The sequence below is a fragment of the Gorilla gorilla genome, chromosome 23 (assembly GCF_029281585.2).
Source record: "Gorilla gorilla gorilla isolate KB3781 chromosome 23, NHGRI_mGorGor1-v2.1_pri, whole genome shotgun sequence".
Lineage (NCBI taxonomy): Eukaryota > Metazoa > Chordata > Mammalia > Primates > Hominidae > Gorilla > Gorilla gorilla.
The window spans coordinates 32280651-32303105 of record NC_086018.1 but is presented as its reverse complement, the minus strand read 5'-3'; the positions used below and the strand labels follow the sequence as shown (position 1 = coordinate 32303105).

Here is a 22455-nt window from a genome sequence, read left to right as displayed (position 1 = left end):
ATTAAGTGGAAATAGTAAAAGCTGTTCTCACTCAAACACCTAACCAACTCTCATCCCTACTTCTTCTCAGAATACTGCTTGGATCTACCAGGAGGCTCTGTGGCCCTGGCACTGCCTTTTAACTAAGAATGTATGTAGCGAGTTGGAAGCCTCTAGCCTGGAGCAAGCCACTCTGCCCTAAATGGGATGTGCTTTGAGAAAGGGGTTTTGAAGTTGATAATGAAAGTAATTCTTCCCCTAATGGAGCTGAAATAGCAGACCTTGAAAGCCTGTCAAGCAAAGAATAGTTTAAAAGAAAAAGAAAAAAAGACAGAAAAATTAGAAGTGCCACCATAATCCACTCCCTAAAAAGAGGAATATAATTCAAGAAACAGTAAGTTATCTAAACTGAATAGCAGGAAGAGACCCATCAACTTTCTTGCAAGGAGCTGCAGCTGTGAAGGCCCCCTGGTGTACAGGTGCCTCTGTTGGGAGAGTAGCAACCTGAACTGTAGTCGGTCAAGTACATGTCAATGTGAACAGGTTTAGTGTCCTTTACTGGAGAGACCACCTTGATAATGGAAGGAGATAGAAGCATTCATGCCCTAGTGCTCAAAGCAGGAAGAAAAAGGGACCACCGTTATTAGTTTTCTATCATTGTTGGTTTCTATCACTACAGAACAAATTATGACACACTTAGTGGCTTAGAACAACCCACTTATTATTATCTCACAGTTTCTGTGCATCAGGAGTCTAGGCATGGCTTAGGGTCCTCTGATCAGAGTCTCAAAAGGTGGCTATCAAGTTGTCAGTCAGAGCTGGGTTCTTGTACGAGGTCTCCTTTCAACCTCATGTGGTTGTCGGACAACACTCAATTCCTTGTAGTCGCAGGATTGTTGACTTGCTTCTTCAAAGCCAGCCACAGAGAAAGAACAGCAGGGAAGATTGAGAAAGTCAGTCTCATGTGAGTACACCAGCGGAACATGCCCTTATGCAACATAACGTATCACAGGAGTGAAGTCCGTTCACCTTTGATATACTTATTGGTTAGAAGTAAGTGATAAGTCCCATTCATAGTGAAGGAGAGGGAATACTAGAAGGACATGAACCCCAAAAGCCCCAGAGGCAGGAGTCAAGAGTCTGTCTTCCACAATCACTGAGGCTGCAGACCAGAGTAGTGATAAGATGCTGATAAGAACCTCCCTGGCTTTCTTACCTTCTCTCTCTCTTCATCTTATCCTATACACCCACTCTTTTCTTACCTTGCACTCCCACCAACCCCATAACACCATGCAGCAGCTTCTGTTCTTTCCACATTTCCCAGGGATCCATTTGCCAGGAAACAACACCAGAAGACCTTGCTGCTCACGGCTTTCCTGAGAAGTCCGGGAGAAGGAAAGAAGGCCTTTGGAGGGCTCTGTGTGCATCAGCAGACACATTTCTAGGGCCTCTGCCCCAGGGCCTAGTGTGGGAATGGATTAGCAGGTGATGAGAAGAGGCATGGCTATGTTTAAACCTTCTCACCTATCTAATCTCTTATTGACTGAGAAACATCACAGGGAAGTGTCTGGTAGGAATTAACACTAATTCCTTCCCAACTCTTCAGTGTCCTGGCTCACCCAGGACACTTTCCTCTTTATTTAAAGAGGAAAGGAGAACAGATCAAAGAAAAGAAAAATGAAAGAAAAGGAGAGAAGAGAAAAATAAAAGGACTAATTTTTCTCTTAAAGCTTAATTCTGCTGCTAACTGGATCAGACGAGGCCCCCAGGAACCTGTTCATTCACAGTGCATAGTTAGGCTTGCTAAAGGGTGGGATTCAAGGTAGTGAGGCTGCCAACAGGAGCCACATGGTCAGGGACAGGGTCCTGCTGATTTCGAAGGTCCTGGCTCTTGTCTCCCAGGACCAGATTTCCCAGTACGCAGCCTGAGACAGAGGAGATATTCTGGAAATGTTTGTCAAATGCACCGGTATTTTGTTTCTTATGCCAATCTTGATTAAGTCATTCTCCTCCAAGGCTATGGTGACCCCATTTTTATGCACATATTATCTATTCATCCTTTTATCAGATATTTATTAAGTGCTATGCTACCTACTAAATGTCAGTCACTGTGATGATAAATAGTGCTCTAATAGTGAATCAGCTGACATGGTTACTTTCCTAATGAGCCCCTGCTGTTGGGCAGAAATCTGTACAACCTAAACAGTGTTAAAAGTAGTACGTTTTAAGTTAGGCACTTAACCCCAATTTTATGGGATACAGAAAACATTTTGGAGCAAGGTACTTCTAAGACCTAGTTGGTGAAAACAGGCAAGATGGCTTGGCACAGGTGTATTTCATTTAAAGGGAAGAGCATGGTAAAAGGCCCAGATGTCAGAGCAGCTCAGTAGAGAAGATGAACATTATTTAGAATGATGAGAGCAGGGACAAGTGCAAGCTTCCAAGTACAGGAAGGTGATATAATTTGGCTGTGTCCCCACCTAAATCTCATCTGGAATTGCCGTTCCCATAATCCCCATGAGTCGTGGGAGGGACTTGGTGGGAGGTAATTGAATCATGGGGGCAGTTACCTCTATGCTGCTCTCATGATAGTGAGTTCTCCTGATGGTTTTATAAGGTGCTTTTCCCCTTTTTGCTGGGTACTTCTGCTTGCTGCTGCCATGTGAGGAAGGACATGTTTACTTTCCTTTCTGCCATGATTTAAAGTTTCCTGAAGCCTTCCCAGCCCTGTAGAACTGTGAGTCAATTAAACCTCTTTTCTTTATAAATTACCCAGTCTTGGGTATGTCTTTATTAGCAGTGTGAGAACAGACTAATACAGAAGGATGGGTGTCCTGAGACACAAGCCTAGAGGAATGAGCAGCATTAGTCTATGTTTGGTATTTTCTTCTGAGAGAAATGGAGAACGTCCAGAGGACTTTAAGCAGAAAAAACTACATGATCAGACTTGTGTTTAAAAAGCTTTACCCCTGGCATGGGGAATAGGTTAAAGGAGATAAAACTGAAGGTAGTCAAACTAGTTAGGAGGCTAAAAGACAACAGTCCAGATCAGAGATAAAGGTGACCTGAATATAGGTAGAAGTGGAAGAGATGGGGAGAAATGAAGAGATTTGGTGGGGAGAGTGGGGGGGGCGGGGAACTGCTAGAATTGAATGGCTAACTGGACTTAGGGGAAATGTCAGGAATGACTTTCCTCCTGGTATTGGTCTTGTGTAACTGGGTGGAGGGTGGTGCCATTTACTAGAGGGAAGACAGATGATGGGCTCAAATACAGAGGAGCTCAGTTATCTATGGAATGTCCAAGTGGAGACACCCAGTAGGTTTCAGGAGGGAAGCCTGGACTAGAGACCAATATTTGGGCAGCATCAGCATGGGGTGGTAATGAAGGCCACAGCCCAAGTGAGTCTGGGCCAGGAGACACGGATCCTGCAGCCATGCCCCCACCTCTCTGCTCATGCATCCTCCCTGGGTCAGATTCTTGACTCCCAGCCCAAACAAGAAGTGTAGATATGGCTGAGCTCCATTAAAACGAATCTTGCAGCAGTGTTTTGGTCGGGGGACTTCCTTAGCATCAGGTTTGGGCAACAGAAAAGCTTTCTGCTGTTTCTACTGTGATTCCTAGAGCCAGAAATGTGTATTTGGAAAGTTGGCTATTTTTATACTGCCTATATTTGCTGCAATTATTTCCTTTCAGTTTCCCTTAGTGTTTAGTAAAAATCTTTCCAAAAATATCAGCCTGTCTCAGTTGTGTGAAAGGCACAGAAGTAAAGAAAATTTTGTCAAGATTGGAGCCAACTATTTAAAAGGTGGCTGTGGCTTTAGGAGGCTTGGCTTGGTGTCACAGGAGGAACAAGCTGGAAGGAGACCCACAAGGAAAGTAAAACCCTGAAGAACAGAGTTGGGGGTCAACTTGTGCAGCCACCCCTTGCCACCTGAAATTAATCTTCCAATCTCGTTCTCTACTACCACTTGTAGTGGAGTGTTGTGGAAAGATAAAAGACACTGGTGTCAGAAATGAATTTGAACCCTAACACAACCACTTAGCAAACTGAGAAACTTTGGGCAAATTACTTAATTATTCTGGGCCTCCATCTTCTCATAGGCAAAATAAAAATAATAATGAACTTGGAGTGTTTTTAGAATAATGCCTGCAAAACTCAAGGCTTAGAGCAAGTGCTCAGTATATGGTGCCTGTTGCAATTATTACCCTGTGGGTGGCCGTAAGTAATAAAAATGGCCAAGGACTAGAATTCAGAAATCAAAGATGGTCCTTAAGTAACAGAATCAAGTGGACCAAATGGCAAACATAATGTAGGTTAACATCTGGTCAAAGCCAGGCAATGAGTTCAAACCCAAGAGGTCTGCAGGAAGCAGAAGGACAGAACAAAGTACATAAGCGTCCCCAACCTTGAAAAGATGGCAGCCTGAGATCACATCCTGCTCTAGCTTCTCGCATTTCTCTTGCTGGAACAGAGGTCTACTCCTGGGCTCGGTTTCCCTGTGATCTGAGGCTGGTCCAATAGCCAGAGAGAGCAGGTGGCTGGAACATTATGGTTTTTCTGATATGCTGAGGTGCTCTCTCAAATCATTCATGCTGAGTCCTTGCTGCTTGCCAGTGGCTCTGAGTATAGCCCATAAGCTCTATTTTTCCTATCCACTCTTTCCCACAATCCCTAAGAAATTGAGCAGGATAAAACCTCAACTGCATTTCCACCTGAGCACCTTCCAAAGACTGGGTGAGTGACTACAGAGAGAGCAACTCATGGCCTCCAGCCCATTTCCTCCCCCTTGCCAGTTGTCTCTGTTCCTCTTCCCACCTGCCTCCAGTGGGGGTGGATGGATTATAGTCACTTCCTAGGAATTAGAGCTGGAGAGATGACAAAATTGCTAGGGAGCAGGTGTATCTGGCATGGATTCACTCTTTTTGGTGGGGGGTAGATATTTACAACACTGGAGCTGAAAGAAATCATGAAAATCACAGAATCCAGGGGCTGCACACTCAAATGTAGTCGCCTCAATTCCTCACTCCTTTGTCCTTGGGTCAGAAAAGTGCCCTTCCTGAGAGGCCAGCACATGGTGCTCTCCTGGGGGCACAGGTCTTAAGTTGTCAAAAGAGAATGAGCTTCAAGACTTTTATTCAGAGGAGGGGGATGGAAAGTCATGCCACTGCTCCTGAATGTGAACGGGGAACCAAGTGGCCCCAGGAGCTGTCAGCATCTAGATCATTAACATAAGAAGTCAGCCTGAGATCAAAGGAGACCACAAAGGAGGGTAAAACCAAGAGATCTGGGGGCAAAGCACAGGAGGACAGGGTAGATTGGAGTTGAAGCCACAGATGTATTGTGAGCCCCTAAATGAAGGAAACTCTGAAACCTGCAGTGCTTTGGGAGTTCCTAGCTGGTGTGCCAGTAAGCCAGTGTGAGTCAGATTTTCCATTCCTTGAAATGTCGGAGCTTCTTCCTGATTTACTGAGGAATCCCTACCCTACTGTTCTCCTCCCACTTTAGATCAACATGGGCCCAGTCAAGGAAGCCCTTTTTGCCTTACTCCTTTCTGCACTCTATTTAGAATGCTGGCTGCCCTTTGACTTTGGGAAAATTACTTAAGCTTTTAGGGTTTCAGGTTTTTTATCAGTGAGGTGGGACAGTAACAGGCCCACCTCATATAATGTACTTAGCCCAGCATGTAAGTGCTCAATGGATATTGGTAGTGGTGGTCGTCATTGTAAGCAGTAGTAGTAGTAGTAGTAGTAGTATTGGTGTTGATATTAGTGATGCTTAATTTTATGTGGTAACTTGACTGGCCACAGGGTGCCTCAATTTAACACTTTCTGGGGGTGTCTGTAAAGGCATCGCTACATAAAATTGGCATTTGAATCAGGATTTGGGCTCAGAAAAGCAGATGGCCCTCCCCAGAATGGGTGGGCATCACCCAATCCACTGAGGGCCTGGATAGAACAAAAAGGTAGAGGAAGGAGGAATTTGCCTCCCTTTTTTTTTCCTGCCTCATTGCTTGAGCTGGGACATGTCATCTCATCTTCTCCAGCAATCATGCTGGAATTGACACTGTCATTTCTTCTGGTTCTCAGGCCTTCAGACCCAGACTGAATTATACCACTGACTTTCCTGGGACTCCAGCCTACAGAGAGCAAGCAGGCTGCAGACTGGAGGACTTGTCAGCACTCATAAACATGTAACACAATTTATATATATATATATTTACATATATATATTTATATGTCTGTATCTCAGCACAGAAATAGAATATACTTATTTCATCCCTTTCCATTGAACATATACATACATTTTATATCTATTATATATATAGAGAGAGAGAGACAATACATATATGTAGGTATATGGAGAGAGCAAGGGTATATAGTATATAAATTAATCTGTAAATATACATTTTATAAATGTATATCTATATGTTCATATATACATATATAAACCCTCTCCATATACCTACATATATATGTATGTATATATTCAATGGAAAAGGATGAAATAAATATGTGTGTGTGTGTGTGTGTGTGTATATATATATTCTATTGGTTCTGTTTCTTTAAGGAACCCTAATACAGCATTATTACCCAAGCCCTAATCCTGAGAAAGTTCTTCCAAATCTGCCATGTGCCCTCCCCCAACTTCCCACCCAATACAGGTCCATTATCATCCCTGCTCTACAGTCTGGGGTAAGTTACTGGGGTAAGATCAGTTAACTTCATATCTGTTCTTGCACAATCTAGGGAAAAGCACAAGGTTTAAGAAGGCCTGGAAGGGGAGACCTAGCCAGTTGCCAGTTGAGAAGAGTAATGGTGTGACCTGGGTGACAGCCAAATCAAGTTGTCTTATCAGAGCAGCTGGCAGAGAAAACAGCTGAACAGACTAATCCAAAGCAAAGCCCTTACTGTTACACTGCTAGACAACCCAGGCATACCCAAGTCAATTAATAAGCCTAAAGATAAGGAGCAGGGTAAAAATTTGGGTGCAAATTGGAAGACAACTGGAGCAGGGCAGGAGGAAGAACAGATTCCATAGTGATGGTTATTCTGACCTGTGATCTTTGTTGAACTGAACTGCTTTCTCTAGACACTATTGTTACCAAAGGAAATAACAGGTTCTCAGTCTACCTTACTGCTTATCGGTTGTGTGGGTCACAGGAATGGGGGGTGAGGGACTGCTTTAAAGGATCAGGATCAGGGTGAACAAAAACTACTGAGGCTTCAGTGTCAGTTATCCCAAAGCCCACATGGATTGTGTGATTCTGTAAATCCTAAATAGGAGCAACCATCTCTGATATTTATTTTGTGTGACTGTCAACCTCAAATGCCATCCTGAATTCTGTATATGACAGTCACCAGCCTGCCTGATACCTCGTTGATCAACTTTTCCCCATGCTACCAAGCCATGCCAGGTGGACAGAACAATTCTCCAGGGAAACCAAGAGCTATCACTTCCTTTTTCTACCTAATACATTTTGTCCCTGATAATCCATTTGTCATATCTGACTTTCTCCTTCCTGCTGGCAGCAACCAGAGACCCTCTCATTACACAACTGCCAGGCTTGCTTCAGCCTGAACTGCTGCAGAATTAACTTGTCATGTCCGCTCCACCATGGGAACCTGTGGGGAGTCAGAGCCTCAAACAGCTGAAACACCGGAGGGAAAGATTTCCTGCCTGTGTCATTTCCATCTACAGCACCATGGTGCACTCATTAAGGCGTGGGTTGGAAGGTGCTATAGACAGATACGGGCACTGGGAGGATGGAACCTGCTTTTGAACTTAAAACCATGAAGACACGTGTTTGTAAGACATTTTGCACCTTTCAAAAACATTCTCAGATGCGACCAGGCCATAGGGAGGTGATCATTTCTCTTTTCACAGAGTTAGTTGCCATGTTGCAGAGAAATCTCTGAACTCTAAATCAGGAGCATCAGTTTAAGTAATGTCTCTGCTACTAACCAATTTATGAATCTATGCAAAGGCACTTAACTTTTCCAATCTGCAGCTTTTTCAGCTCCAAAATGAAGGCAATAAAACTAATGTTAAAGGCACTTGATTAAATGAAGATAATTTTTAAATGCTTTATAAATTTTGAAGTACTATACACACATCGATCCATTACGATGATTATACTATGAAAACGCAGCTCAAGCTGCAATGAAGCATCAGAGAAGGCAGGTAGGGCAGTGGGTGCCCAGGAGTTCTGGTCTCTACTCCTTTTTCTCACTCTGTGGCCTGGGGTGAGTCATTTAACTTTCTTGTGGATCCATCATTTCATTTATAAAACGGAAAATAATAAAAACTATTTTGAGATTAATTTTGAGGATTACATTAGATAGTGCAGGTAAAGTATTCTAGCACACAGGCTAGCATACCATAAACCTTCAACGAACAGTTCGCATCATCATCAGTATTAACTTCTGGTTAACTAAACATCTGGACCAGAATCCATGATTTCTGGTTTAGTGCTGCAGAAGTTTCTGTTAATTTGATGAACCTGACTTCAAACCACAGAATGTTAGAACTAGGAGCACACGATACCATAGTTACCTTTCTGTTACTACAGACAAGAGATCTGGAGCTTACATAAGAAAGCGAATTGTTCAAGGTCATAGATGGAATAGGAAAAGAGCCCAGACTTCAGCCCAGTTCTGGGCTCTCGGTCCAGTATGCCTTCCACCATCCCATGGAGACAGAGACTCACAGATCTTGCAACCGCAAAGACTGTGAGAGATCATCTAGCTCATTCCATCGCCCATGGTGGAAGGAAGTCACAATGCAGAGAAAGAAAATGGCATGGCATGGTTACACAGGGGCTGGAAGTCATTTCAGTGTATACATATCTTAACACACCATACTGTACACCATGAATATACCCAATTTTTATATGTCAATTATGCTTTAAAGCTGGAAGAAAAAGAATGGAGAAAAATATATATATGATACACTTTGTCCATCTGATTCCAGAGCTTAAGCACATATTTACTCAGTTTCTATTTTTCTCACTTGTGGAAACTCAGGCTTAGAGAGGCAAGTGATTTTCCCACGGTTTAACAGTGATGAAGAGAAGAGCTGGCAGGACTGCCTAGTCCTCCCACACCAAGTTCTCAGCAATTTCCATCAGGTAGTATTTCTCTTATGCAACCTTCACGTGTATACTTTCTGGCCAAGTCTTCCTTGGATTTAACATTCTGGGATTCACATACAAAGTGTTTGGAACATTGGGACCAGGTCATGGTGGACAGGGATTATGCTATTCTGCCTACATGAGAAGTAAGAGAAATGCGGAATAGGATTTGGCAGGTGTCAGGCAACTAGACTGTCAAGGGAATGAAAACTACTTCCTTTAAAACTGGTGTAAGGGACTAGCTATGCTTAGCTTGAAGAGTACAGTCCTAGCTTTGTGTGGCAAGGTAGGTTTCCATCAAGTTTCCATGAAACTTCTTTACAAATTTTCTGAAAAATGCCAGGTAGAAGAGGAAATAGATTAACAAACGTGTTATTTGGATTCTGGAGTCAGAGAGCCCTGGTTTTGAATTCTGACTTTACTGCTTCATAACCATGAAAGCTTCCTCAAGTGAGTTGGTCTCATGGGCCTCAGATTACCTACATCTGCTGCACATAATCCAGTATGAATAATGATGCCCTTGTCCACCTGACTCCAGAGTCCATGTGACTGCACTGAGGATTAAAATGAGCTAAATCCCAATCCAACGTTCTTTCCACCTCAATGTTCAAAGACCTTACAAGGCCCTAGTCAATTTCCAAAGTAGGAGGTAGGATTACAAAGAATTTCCAAAGCCCTAAATTGTGTGATTATATGTGCCACTTCAATAGACTCAGATATAGACATCATTTATGTCACGTCTGTAATATTTGAGGGGGGAATTATGTCATTTAATGTGTATCAGCATCTGTAAATGATACAGGTGCATTTAATTATGTGGGTTCTCCGTAGAATTACTTTGCCCAAGAAGGTCGTCAGCAGTAGTTTTCATAAAACAACTCTATAGTTCCTTTGAGACTTCCCAGTATGCAGAGATAAAAAGGCTAATTTCATTATTTTTCAAAAGGAAAAAAAAAAAAAAAAAGCCTTACTCAGTAGAGGGAGATCTCCCAGTATTCACAACCTGGTACTCCAATCTAAAACAGGCTGCATTCAGGTGGGTGTGGTGGCGCATGCCTTTAATCCCAGCACTTTGGGAAGCTGAGGTGGGCACATTACCTGAGGTCAGGAGTTCGATATCAGCCTGGTCAACATGATGAGACCTCCACCTCTACTAAAAATATAAAAATTGGCTGGGTGTGGTGATGTGTACCTGTAGTCTCAACTAGTTTGAGGCTGAGGCAGAAGAACTGCTTGCAGCCAAGAGGTGAAGGTTGCAGTGAGCCAAGATCATGCCACTGCACTCCAGCCTGGGTAACAAAGTGAGACTCCATCTCAAAAATTAAAAAAATAAAAAGGCCCCATTTCTTTCTTGGATTCCCCATTCCTTTGCTTCTGGTTTCTTCTCTGGGTTGGCCTATTCAGATTGATGTTTGGGTTAGTTGAACTTCATGATTAGTTTTCAATTTATTCTTTCTTCCTTGATCTGGCCCACCCCTGTGCCAAGCTCAGGTTTTCCCAAATCTTTTTCTTCTTCTTGCTGCTGCTGCTGCTACTACTATCACTCATTCATAGAGAAGTTGCAACTCATTGAGATGGAAATAAAAAATGATTGTATTTTTTCAGGACCTCTCCCCAAACTGTTATATATATTTTACTGAAATGTTATGGAAATACATATATACAGAAGCATGCACAAATTACAATAAATTCCACAAAGCGAAAAACATTTGTAATTACGGCACAGGTCAAAAAATAGAGCATTACCAGAAAAATAGGAGCTCCCTTTGAGCTCTCTCATGGGCGCTATTTCCTCCTCTTCTCCAAAGCTAACTATTATTTTTACTTCTAACATCAGAAACTATTTCTATATTTTATGAAGATTACTATAATGGAGTTATACAGTATGCATTATTTTGTGTCAAACATTGTTTACTCAACATTACCTAATATCCACTCACATTGTGAATAGCAGTATTTTGCTCATTTTCATGGCTTAATAGTACTCTATTTTTATGCATATGCTGTAAGAGATCAAATCAGTCTTCTGTTGGACATTTAGGTTTCCAGTTTAGAGCTATTATAAATAATGCTGCTATAAAACATCTCCACATTTAATTTAGTGCACATATGTATACTTTTCTGTAAGATATATATCTAGGGATAGCATCGCTGGGTCATAATATCTGCATATATTCTGTTTTAGGAGTTATTGCTAAATAGTTCACCAAATTGGTTGTACTAATTTACACTCCCACCAGCAATGTTTGAGAATACCGATTTCTCCAATTCCATGCTAAAATTTAGTATTGTCAGTCTCTTTAAGTCATGCTGGTGGCTGTGTAGGATTATATTATTTATCTCATTTTATTTAATTTACATTTTCCCAATGAATAAGGAGACCAAGCACATTTTCATATGCTTCTTGGAATAGTTGAATGTTTTAATTTTTGAGATCTTTTGAAGTTGGTTTATTGAAATACAGTGACATACAGAAGCATTCGCTTATTTTTCTATTGGTTTTTTTTTAATTGACTGATAGGAATATACACATATAGCATATATATTCTTTTTTGGTTTTTTGAGATGAAGTTTCACTCTTGTTGCCCAGGCCGGAGTGCAATGGCTAAATCTCAGCTCACTGCAACCTCCACCTCCTGGTTCAAGTGAGTCTCCTGCCTCAGCCTCTCAAGTAGCTGGGATTACAGGTGCCTGCCACCACGTGCAGCTAATTTTTTGTATTTTTAGTAGAGTCAAGGTTTCACCATGTTGGCCAGGCTGGTCTTGAACTTCTGACCTCAGGTGATCCACCCACCTTGACCTCCCAAAGTGTGGGGATTACAGGTGTGAGCCACTGTACCCAACCTACATGTATTATATACATATATATTCTGAATTTGAATTTTTATGTATACAACATACATATAGCAAATATCTTCATCCACGTAATTCTTTCAATGAATATAAATTTCTCAATTTAATGTAATCCAGTCTAGCAAAATATTGGTGTATTTTGTGTCCTAAGTCTTTGCCTGTCTTTCACATTTAAATCAAAAATCTCATCAATGATTCTTGTGAACAGTGTGGCATATGTCATTAACTTTTTAAAATTTAGAAGTTCAGTAGACTCAGAACCAATTATTAAACAGCCTTTTCTATGATGTAGGCCAGCTTTATCAATACCACACAGTGGCCCTTTAAAATTCCCAGTCATGAGGCTAACACTAACCCTAACTCCTGCTACTCCCTAATCCTTCCCCTTCCTGTTACATTACTGCCTAGAGCTTTACCTCTTTCACTTTGTCCTACCAAAATTCAATCTCCCCAGCTCCACCCCTCTCAACTGCCCAAAACCATCTCCTCCCAACATCTCACTCCTGTAGCTTAAGTTGGAGGAAAAAGAGAAAACAGTTTTCAAAGAATTCTGATATCTGGTGTATTAATCCAGTTGGGTTACAATAACAAAATACAGTAGTTTCCCCTCATCAGCAGGAAATGTTCCAAGAACCCCAGTGGACACCCTGAAACCTTGGACACGACAGAAGTGTATATGTACTATATATTTTCCCATACATACATACCTAGGATTGGGTTACATTTATAAATTAGGCATGATACTCTGTTTTGTGGCTATTGAGTAAAATAACGGTTACTTGAATTCAAGCACCGCAATACTGTGACAGTCAATCCGGTAATGGATTTGGCTGCAAAGTGACTAACTCAGGTAGCATATACAGCATGGATCTACGGGACAAACGGGATGATCCACATTCCAGGGTGGACAGAGTGGGACAGCGCAAGATTTCATTATGCTGCTCAGAACAGCACATAGTCTAAAACTTATGAATTGTTTATTTCTAGATTTTCCCTTTTAATCTTTTCAGACCCCAGTTGACTAAGGATAACTGAAACCATGGAACACAAAACCTGAAATAAGGGGTGACCACTGTACCATGGGGCGTGGCTTAAACAACAAAAATTTATTCTCTCATAGTTCTGAAGTCTGGGAGGTCCAAGAGCAAGCTGCCACCTGATTTGGTATCTCTTCCTATAAGGACACTAATCCTTAGCATCAGGGCCCCACCCTTATGACCTCATTTAACTTTAGTTACCTCCTTGTAGGCCTATCTCACACTAGGGGCTAGGGCTTCAACATATGAATTTTCAGAACACAGTTCAGTCCATAGCATCTGTTAATAGAAGTCTTATCATTTTATTCTGTTTTATCAAGATTGTCTGGGTGATTCTCAGTCTTTTCAATTATTATATAAATTTTAGAATCAACTTTTTGATTTTCACAAAAATATTCTAGTAGTATTATTATAATTAACCTGTAGATCAGACTGAAGAGAAGTGGTATCTCAAAAATATTTAGTCTTCCAATTTATAAATATGGTATATCCTTCCATTTATGTTTGGTACTTTTTATTTGTGAATTTCTGTTTGTATATTTTGATGTTGCATTGTCTGATACATATTCACAATTGTTGTATCCTATAGGTGTATTAACCTTTTATCATATTTATCTTAAATAATTTTCTATTATAAATTCAACATTCTCTTATATTAATATAGCTTTGATAGACTGTTTCCACTCCTCTAAATACTTTTATTTAAGGAATATCTCAAATGCAGTTGTGGCACTTAATTCAATTTTAAAATCCTAGTCTTTAATTGGTATATTTAATCCATTTACATTTAATGTAACTATTAAATATAAACCCAAATTTGAGATTATAACTAAAACCTTACTATTTGGTTCTTTTTTTCCTCTATTTTCTTTTTCTCTGATCTCTTGACTTTGGTTTTAAAAAAAAAAAATTCATGTCTCCTACTAGCCTGCCAATTGTATTTTTTTGCTAGTCTTTTAATGGTTACAAAAGACATCAAAAATTTATCATTTGCTTATCACAATCTAATAGAAATTATTTTTAAGCCACTTCCCAGACAGTGCAAAGGTAGAAGTATTTTATATCTATTTATCTCACTTGCATTTTGTATTACTGTTGTCACATATTCTACATAGAGCTTAAGCCCTAAGTATTATTCTTTCATTTTATTGATTTATATGTTTAAATCTTCATTTTTTCATTTACATACATATTTACTTTTTCTGTTGCTTTTCATTTCTTCTTTAATTCTGTGCTATTCTGAGAATATTTCCTCCTAGATGAAGACGTTTGGTATTTCATTTAACATGGGTAAGATGGTAATAAACTCAGCTTTAATTGAAAACATCTATTTCACTTTAATTTTTGCTCTGAGCAGAAATTTAAGTTGGCAGTTATTTTAGCACTTTGAAATTTGTCTTCTGAACTCTGTCATTTCTATTGAGACACAAGTTTTCTTACTGATGCTCTTTTGAATGTAATGTGTCTCTTTGGCTACCTTAAAAGTTTTCTATTTGTCTTTGGTTTTCAACTAACTTACTATAATGTACCTACATGTGTTTTCTTTATATTTATTAATCTAGAGATCTGTTAAACACCTACAATCTGTGACTTAAGTTTGTCATTCATCAGTTTAGAGAAATTCTCAGCTAATATCTATCTATCTATATATGTATAATATATATCCATATATCCATATATCCATATACGGATATATCCGTATATCCATATACGGATATATCCGTATATCCATATATCCATATATGGATATACCCATATATCCATATATCCATATCTCCATATCTCCATATACGGATATGGATATCTCCATATCTCCATATACGGATATGGATATCTCCATATCTCCATATACGGATATGGATATCTCCATATCTCCATATACGGATATGGATATCTCCATATCTCCATATACGGATATGGATATCTCCATAACTCCATATACGGATATGGATATCTCCATATCTCCACATACGGATATCTCCATATCTCCACATACGGATATCTCCATATCTCCATATACGGATATCTCCATATCTCCATATATGGATATATCCGTATAACCATATCTCCATATATGGATATATCCATATAACCATATCTCCATATATGGATATATCCGTATAACCATATCTCCATATATGGATATATCCGTATAACCATATCTCCATATATGGATATATCCGTATAACCATATATCCATATATGGATATATCCGTATATCCATATATGGATATATCTATATATCTATATGTATATATATCTATATATCTATATATGTATATATATCGATATCTATGTATATATATCTATATCTATATATATCTACATATTTTTTTGTTTTGAGACCGAGTCTTGCTCTGTCCCCCAGGCTGGAGTGCAGTGATGCAATCTGGGCTCACTACAAGCTCCGCCTCCTGGGTTCACACCATTCTCCTGCCTCAGCCTCCCGAGTAGCTGGGACTACAGGTGCCCGCCACCACGCCCGGCTAATTTTTGTTGTATTTTTAGTAGAGACAGGGTTTCACCATGTTAGCCAGGACGGTCTCGATCTCCTGACCTCGTGATCCACCTGCCTCAGCCTCCCAAAGTGCTGGGATTACAGGCATGAGCCACCATGCCCGGCCGCTAATATCTCTTCAAATATTGTTTCTGCTTTATTTTTTCTCACCTCTATTCTGTGATTTCCCTTATACATGTTAGCCTTTTTCACTCCAGTATTGTATATTTTGCATTTTTTTCTGCATACCCCCATTAATTTTTCTCTTCATGCTCAAGTCTGGATTTTTTTAAAAATAGATCGTCATTATAGTCTTCCTTTGCTCCCATCTAATCTACAGTTAAACCAAGTAATCAAATTCTAAACTTTAGTTACTGCATTTGTGTATTCTAAAATTTTAATTTGTTATTTGTCTGGTTCCCAGGTCTATGATGAAAATTTCCCATTTACCTAAATCTTTGAGCATGTTAATATTCTTCAAGTCCATTTTTAATAACTTTAGTATCTATATCTCCTGTGCGTATCTTTTCATTATTGGTTTTTCTCTTGTTTTGTCTTCTAGTACACCTGGTAATATTTTATCGAATGCTATTTTCCATAATTTTTAATGGGGGCTCTGAAAAATATTTTTTCTAAAGAGAGGATGTTATTTTATTTGTAATTGGCAACAAGGGTAAAGACAGATCGTCTCTGTTCTTATTTTATAAAGGATTTTGTAAAGGCTAGTCTATTTCCAGTTTTCTTTCTAGCAGAAGGCAGCCCTTCAGGATTTTTTTTTTAAGTCTCACTCTGTCATGTAGGCTGGAGTGCAGTGGCGTGATCTTGGCTCACTGCAACCTCTGCCTCCTGGGTTCAAGCAATTCTCCTGCCTCAGCCTCCTGAGTAGCTGGGATTACAGGTGCACACCACCACGCCTGGCTAATTTTTTTGCATTTTTAGTAGAGACAGGGTTTCACCATGTTGACCAGGATGGTCTTGATCTCCTGACCTCACGATCCACCCACCTTGGCCTCCCTAAGTGCCGGGATTAGAGGCATGAGCTGCCGTGCCCGGCCACGATTCTTAATTAAAATTTATTTGTCTGGTTTCCAGTTCTATGATGAAAATTTTCAATTCATCTAAATTTTTGAGCATGTTAATATTTTTAAAGTCCATTTTTAATAACTGTAGTCTCTTTTTTAAATTAAAAATCCTGAACGGCTGCCTACTACTAGTGTGGTTTCTCCCTGATGAACCCTAAAGTCTAATTATTTTCCCCCTCTATGTCCGTGAGATGGGTGGAAGCTTTGCCTGTCTATGCAGACTTCTAACCACCACTTTTTGCTCAGCCTCTCAAGTCCCTCTTTTGAATCAGCAAATGTTACAGGGAAAAGTAGCACCCAAAGTCAGGTTGACTTCTCTCTGGAATCTTGACCCCTCAAGTCTTAGCTGTCTTGATAGCTCTCCAGTTCCTTCTTATTTTTGTCCAGTTTTTCTTCTTGTTATTGGAGGGTTCATCTGAACAAGCTAATTCATCTTTGCCAAAAGTAGAAATTCCAACTGTATCACAGGAAGTCCCCTCTCCCCTTAATAGTGTTTCTTAATGGCATATTGGCACCAACCCACCACTCTTTCACCATTTTAATGTCTAGCACTTTGTCTCATTCAAAGCTCTTCCCTGTTTCAGAGCAGCCTAAGCTACAAGTGGGGTGGTGGGGAGAAATGCTCTATTTTACCTTGCTTCTTTCCCCGAGTGTCCTCTGGTGTTACGCTAGCAGGAGAAACAAGGAGACAGAAGTGTCATCACATGAAGGCATATACCATAGTGAGTTGGCAGGTCTTTTTCTGTCAATAGCCTCTGCTCCTTGACATTCATGGGCTTAAGGATTCTTTGTGTAACAGTCATCAAAATACTGACTCTTTCATGAAAAACACTTGTTGGTTAATCACCAGCCCTGTGGGTCTCCAAACCCTAAATACATACACCATCTTGGAGAATGAAAAGACCTAGATCAAGTTTGTGCTTTCCACCTTCCCAATCCCTAATACCAGTGATATACTACGTAAACTTTTTGTTTGTTTGTTTGAGATGGAGTCTCGCTCTGTCACCCAGGCTGGAGTGCAGTGGTGTAATCTGGGCTCACTGCAACCTCCACATCCCAGGTTTAAGCAATTCTCCTGCCTCAGCCTCCCCAGTGGCTGGGACTACAGGCTAGATTCCCTTCATCTAGACCTCAGTCTTACTGAGCACGAATTTAGCAAAACAGCTCAAGCCCAGTTGGCTTCTGGGGTTTCTTTTCAATCCATACGAAACTTATATACCTTATCCATGCCAAATAGTAGACTATGGAACTGCGTTGTTGGAGGAGAGGATAAGGCTGATTTTAATCAGCTCTGCCATCTCTCTCCTATTTCTGTCTCTTAATCCCAACATTAGTAAACATTCTACAGATCCAGCGGCACTATAAAATTTCTAGGCGAGTTGTACTAGACCCCAGGGCAGAGGACAGAGGTGTCAGTATGGATATATCGACACTCTCCTTTGTCCCTCTGGTTTGAATGGAGAAGTGAAGTAATGAGCAATGGAAGAAAGCCCCTCTTCACAAGCAGTTTTCTCCCCATAGCAGCTTGTCTCATTTGCAGCCCTCATCTAATATTGACTGTCTGAGGACTCTAGTGGGTGACAGCTACGGACAGTATCTAAACTGGTGCCTTGTAGTTAGCCCTCTGAGATGGGGGCTGATATCAACTGATGGCAGTTTTGTTAAGTTGCAATATGTAATACTTATCTTCTTTACTCAGTTTTGGACCTTAGCCAAAATTCTAGAAGAATAAGAAAAACCCTGCTTGACACCCTTAGAATAGCAATTGTTATTAATAACACATAGGAAAATACAATACATATTATATTAAGCATGTTTCAAATACTTTGCAGTTCATCCTCTACCGTAATTTAATCTTTATAACCACCCTATGAGGAAGATACTATAGTAGTCCTCCCTTATCCACAGTTTCACTTTCCATGGTTTGTTACCTCTGGTCAACCATACTCCAAAAATATTAAATGGAAAATTCCAGAAATAAACAATTCTTAAGTTTTAAATTGCATGCTGTTCTGGTAGTGTAATGAAATCATAGGCCATCCTGCTTGAGTCATGAATTATCTCAGTTTACAGCATATCTGTGTTGCATACACTACTTGAATTAGCCACTTAATAGCCATCTCAGTTATCAGATTGACTGCCAGGGTATCACACTGTATGTACTTACGTAACCCTTATTTTACTTAATAATGGATATAAAGTGCAAGAGTACTGTGCTTAATTTATAATTTAAACTTTATCATGGATATGTATACACAAGAAAAAACACAGTAAATATAGGGTTCTAGACTATCCATCTTCAGTCATCCACTGGGAGTCATGGAACCTATTCCCTGCTGATAAGGCTATCCCCAAGTTACTGGTAAGGAAACAACAGGATAGAGAAGAAATTATCCCCAAGATCACACAATTTGTAAAAAGTAGGCTGCATTCAAATGCAGTCACCCAAGATCTTCAACTCAATGCAGAAAGTTTCCACCGTCTGAAAGAAGTAACAACCTCCCATGCCCAGCGAGGTCACCAGCAAGTTGACCAGAGCAGGTGGGGAATGCAGGTGCAATGAACAAATATATCCAGCTCCTCCGAGGACAGTTCCCCTTTCCCTCCACTCCCTATGCCCACAGAGGACAGAAATACATAATGAAAGCTGAAAAACTACTTTTCAAACACCTTAAACTCAACTGATAATGATGAATTATCTGAGGTTCTGTCACTCAACTGCAGGAGCACATTCTTCCCTTCTTCTTGAAAACATTTCTTTAAAAAATCCTGCTACCCATAGATGTTTCAACTCCACCTACTGCAGGTTTCATTTGCATTTCAAAAAGGCAAGGAACCAAATATCCTGTCATCTCCTGAGCATAGAGAAGAAGAAAATCCCTCTGCTTCCCTCAGGAAAGCCCACTGTGACCTCAACAGCCCCCTCCCCCATGAGGGGCAGAGGATGTTGCCTAGAGACAAGCCAGAGGCTGGAGCTGGGGACAGAGCCTGTGGGGAGTCTTGATGTAGTCTTGTCCTTGAAATCCATTCATGGCTCTGCTGAGATCTCGGGAAAGAGTCTCTTTATAAATATGGGGTTTTGTTTTTTCAAATTTTGGAAAAGTCACCTCTGGTTTTAAAACAATTACTTTCCGCTCCAAACAGATTAGTCACTTCCCAAGAACCATGCTTCTCTCTTTTTCTTCTCCTGTCAGAGTCACCTGGACTCAGATCCCAAAGGATGCTTTTCAGGACAGGCACACAACAGAGAAGTCAAATTTTTCCCCTAAGGACAAAAGATGTTACAGCTTTATTTCTGTGAAAGTATCTACAAAATCTTAAATTGCAATGCGCGTATTCTTTGACTGTGTTATTCTACTCTCTTTTAAAGAAGAAATATATGAAATGATCTTCATTGCAATACTGTTTATAATAGCAAAAAAAGCTATGATCAACCAAATAATGTAGTTATTAAATTCTCTATGATACACCTGATATATGTAATAAAATATTGTGTAGTCATTAAAGACAATGATATGCAGTAATATAGAAAATGCTCCATGATATAATTTTGGAGGGAAAACAAGATACATAACCGTTATGTAGGTCTTTCAGTTCTGGTACAATGTTGAATTGAGATAATGCAACCATTCCAACTACATTTCTACCACACTCCAGTAAAAGCCATTACAATTTTGGGTAAACTATAACCCACCTTTCCCTCATGCCCTCACAAAAATTAATAGCTAACTTCAAAAGAAGAGATAGTCAGGTACCAAACACGAAGAAATTAGAGACAGTGAGTTAGGTTTCATGCTGTATGAAGGCAGCCTGAAAAGGAATCAGATTCAGACATATGTCATGACAGCTGGGGGCTGGCATCTTCATGGGCACGCAGAGATTTAAGCTGGGACTGAGAACCACACAACTTGAAGAGCTAACCCTCAAAGAAGAACTTAAAAATGGTGCCAGTGAAAATAAGAAAATGAATCTTATTTCTGCTTTGATGCTAGAGTGGAAAAAGGAAATTTCCTATGAGAACATAAAATCCCAAATCTGAGCTATACGTAAATATGAAACCTGAATATATGCCTTTCCAATGGTATAAGGATCTTCAGTTCAAGAAACTGATCTGCAATTGGCCCTATGCTTGTAAATATTTTTGGAGATCACAGAAGAAACTAATGTAGACCCATACTCAAGAGAAACTTCTATAACCCAGGTGTCATCAGACTATCCAAAAAAATAAAAAAATCCCCAAAGATGATGAGCTCACAGAAAAATAACTACAAACCACTTCAGGTAATAATCCACCATGGAGGTGATTCAGAAGACATAACAAACAGCTTCAGCACCTATAAGAACTTGAGTTAAGAGAACAATCTGTATGAGACCCTACAACAGTTATGTTTAAAATGACTAGAGAGATAAAAGTATAGAAACCATATGAAAAGACAGAGCTCTATGAGAAAAAAAAATAAAATGTTTAAATGTATAAAATAAGACCTTCAGAAATTAGGACCCTAGTAATTAAAATTCAAATTACTCTAGTAATTAAGAATTTTAAGTAGCCTTCAGTTTAAATATAGTCCATCTCTATTCCTCAACTTTACCACAGCAATAGTAATGTCAGAGGTATTTGAACCAGAGCAACTCCATCTTGAATAGGGGCTGGGTAAAATGAGGCTGAGACCTACTGGGCTGCATTCCCAGGAAGGTTAGGCATTCTAAGTCACAGGATGAGATAGGAGGTCAGCACAAGACACAGGTCATAAAGACCTTGCTGATAAAACAGACTGTGGTAAAGAAGCCAGCCAAAACCAAGATGGTGACCAAAATGACCTCTGGTCATCCTCAATGCTCATTATAATGCATTAGCATGCTAAAAGACACTACCACAGCACCATGACAGTTTACAAATGTCATGGCAACATCAGGAAGTTACCCTATATGGTCGGTCTAAAAAGGGGAGGAACCCTTAATTCCAGGAATTGCCCACCTCTTTCCCAGAAAACTAATGAATAACCCACCCCATGTTTAGCATATAATCAAGTAATAACTGTAAGTATCGTTAGTCCAGCAGCCCATGCTGCTGCTCTACTTATGGAGTAGCCATTCTTTATTTCTTTACTTTCTTTAAAAACTTGCTTTCACTTTACTCTGTGGATTCACCTAGAATTCTTTCTTGGGAAAGATCCAGGAACCCTTTCTTGGGGTCTGGATTGGGACCACTTTCCAGTGTTAGTAAAATATAAAAATGTACACACTCAGAAGGTAAAAAGATCAAGAGAAAAGATAACTTCAGAGGAAAAATGACAGCACAGTTTTTCAAAATGGAATCAACTTAACAAACTAAAGAAAGCTGAGACCCAAGATCCTGTAGGAAGGAAAGCCAAATAGAAGCAAACCGAAAACACCATTATGCATTTGCATAACCCCAGGAGAGCTTTAAAAATTGAGGTCCCTGATACCTGGGAAGGTGGGTGGGAACAAAACCAGAATTCCTTGAAACTCTATTTCAAGGGCCTTTGACCCCCAAATTCCTCATTAACTTTACACAGCCAAGTGACTCCCTCTCCTCCATTTAAACAGGAGAATGTACTACCTATAAAATTGAACTAGAGATTCTACCCTGTTACACAGGGCACAGCGAAAGAGTAATACAAGTGTTGAAAGAGGGAAGGTTAAAATATAGTTAGATTGGATGGATGGATCAATGGATAGATGGAGAGATAGATACATACATACATACATAGAGATAGATAATGATCATGATAAGGTACCCCACTTGGCTCCCAAATGGTATTAGGAAATTAGAGAATTCCTGTCTGGAGAAAGAATTGGCAAACCCAAGAGAAGAGACCTACAAATACTGACATTTGAAAGCAGTCCACTG

General features: G+C 39.9%; 1 long non-coding RNA gene across 2 annotated transcripts in view; it reads left to right on the top strand.

Annotated features, from left to right (window-relative positions):
* Positions 1 to 769: 769 nt before the first annotated feature.
* The window catches only part of LOC109024556 (uncharacterized), a 111003-nt gene continuing 89317 nt past the window's right edge, over positions 770 to 22455 (top strand). The window contains exons 1-3 of one of the 2 annotated variants that reach the window (XR_002004048.3): positions 770 to 943; positions 6068 to 6171; positions 6728 to 8247. This is a non-coding gene — a long non-coding RNA (uncharacterized lncRNA). Of the gene's footprint in view, positions 944 to 6067; positions 6172 to 6727; positions 8248 to 22455 lie in introns of those variants that run through there. The other variant, XR_008675202.1, reaches the window with a different exon arrangement.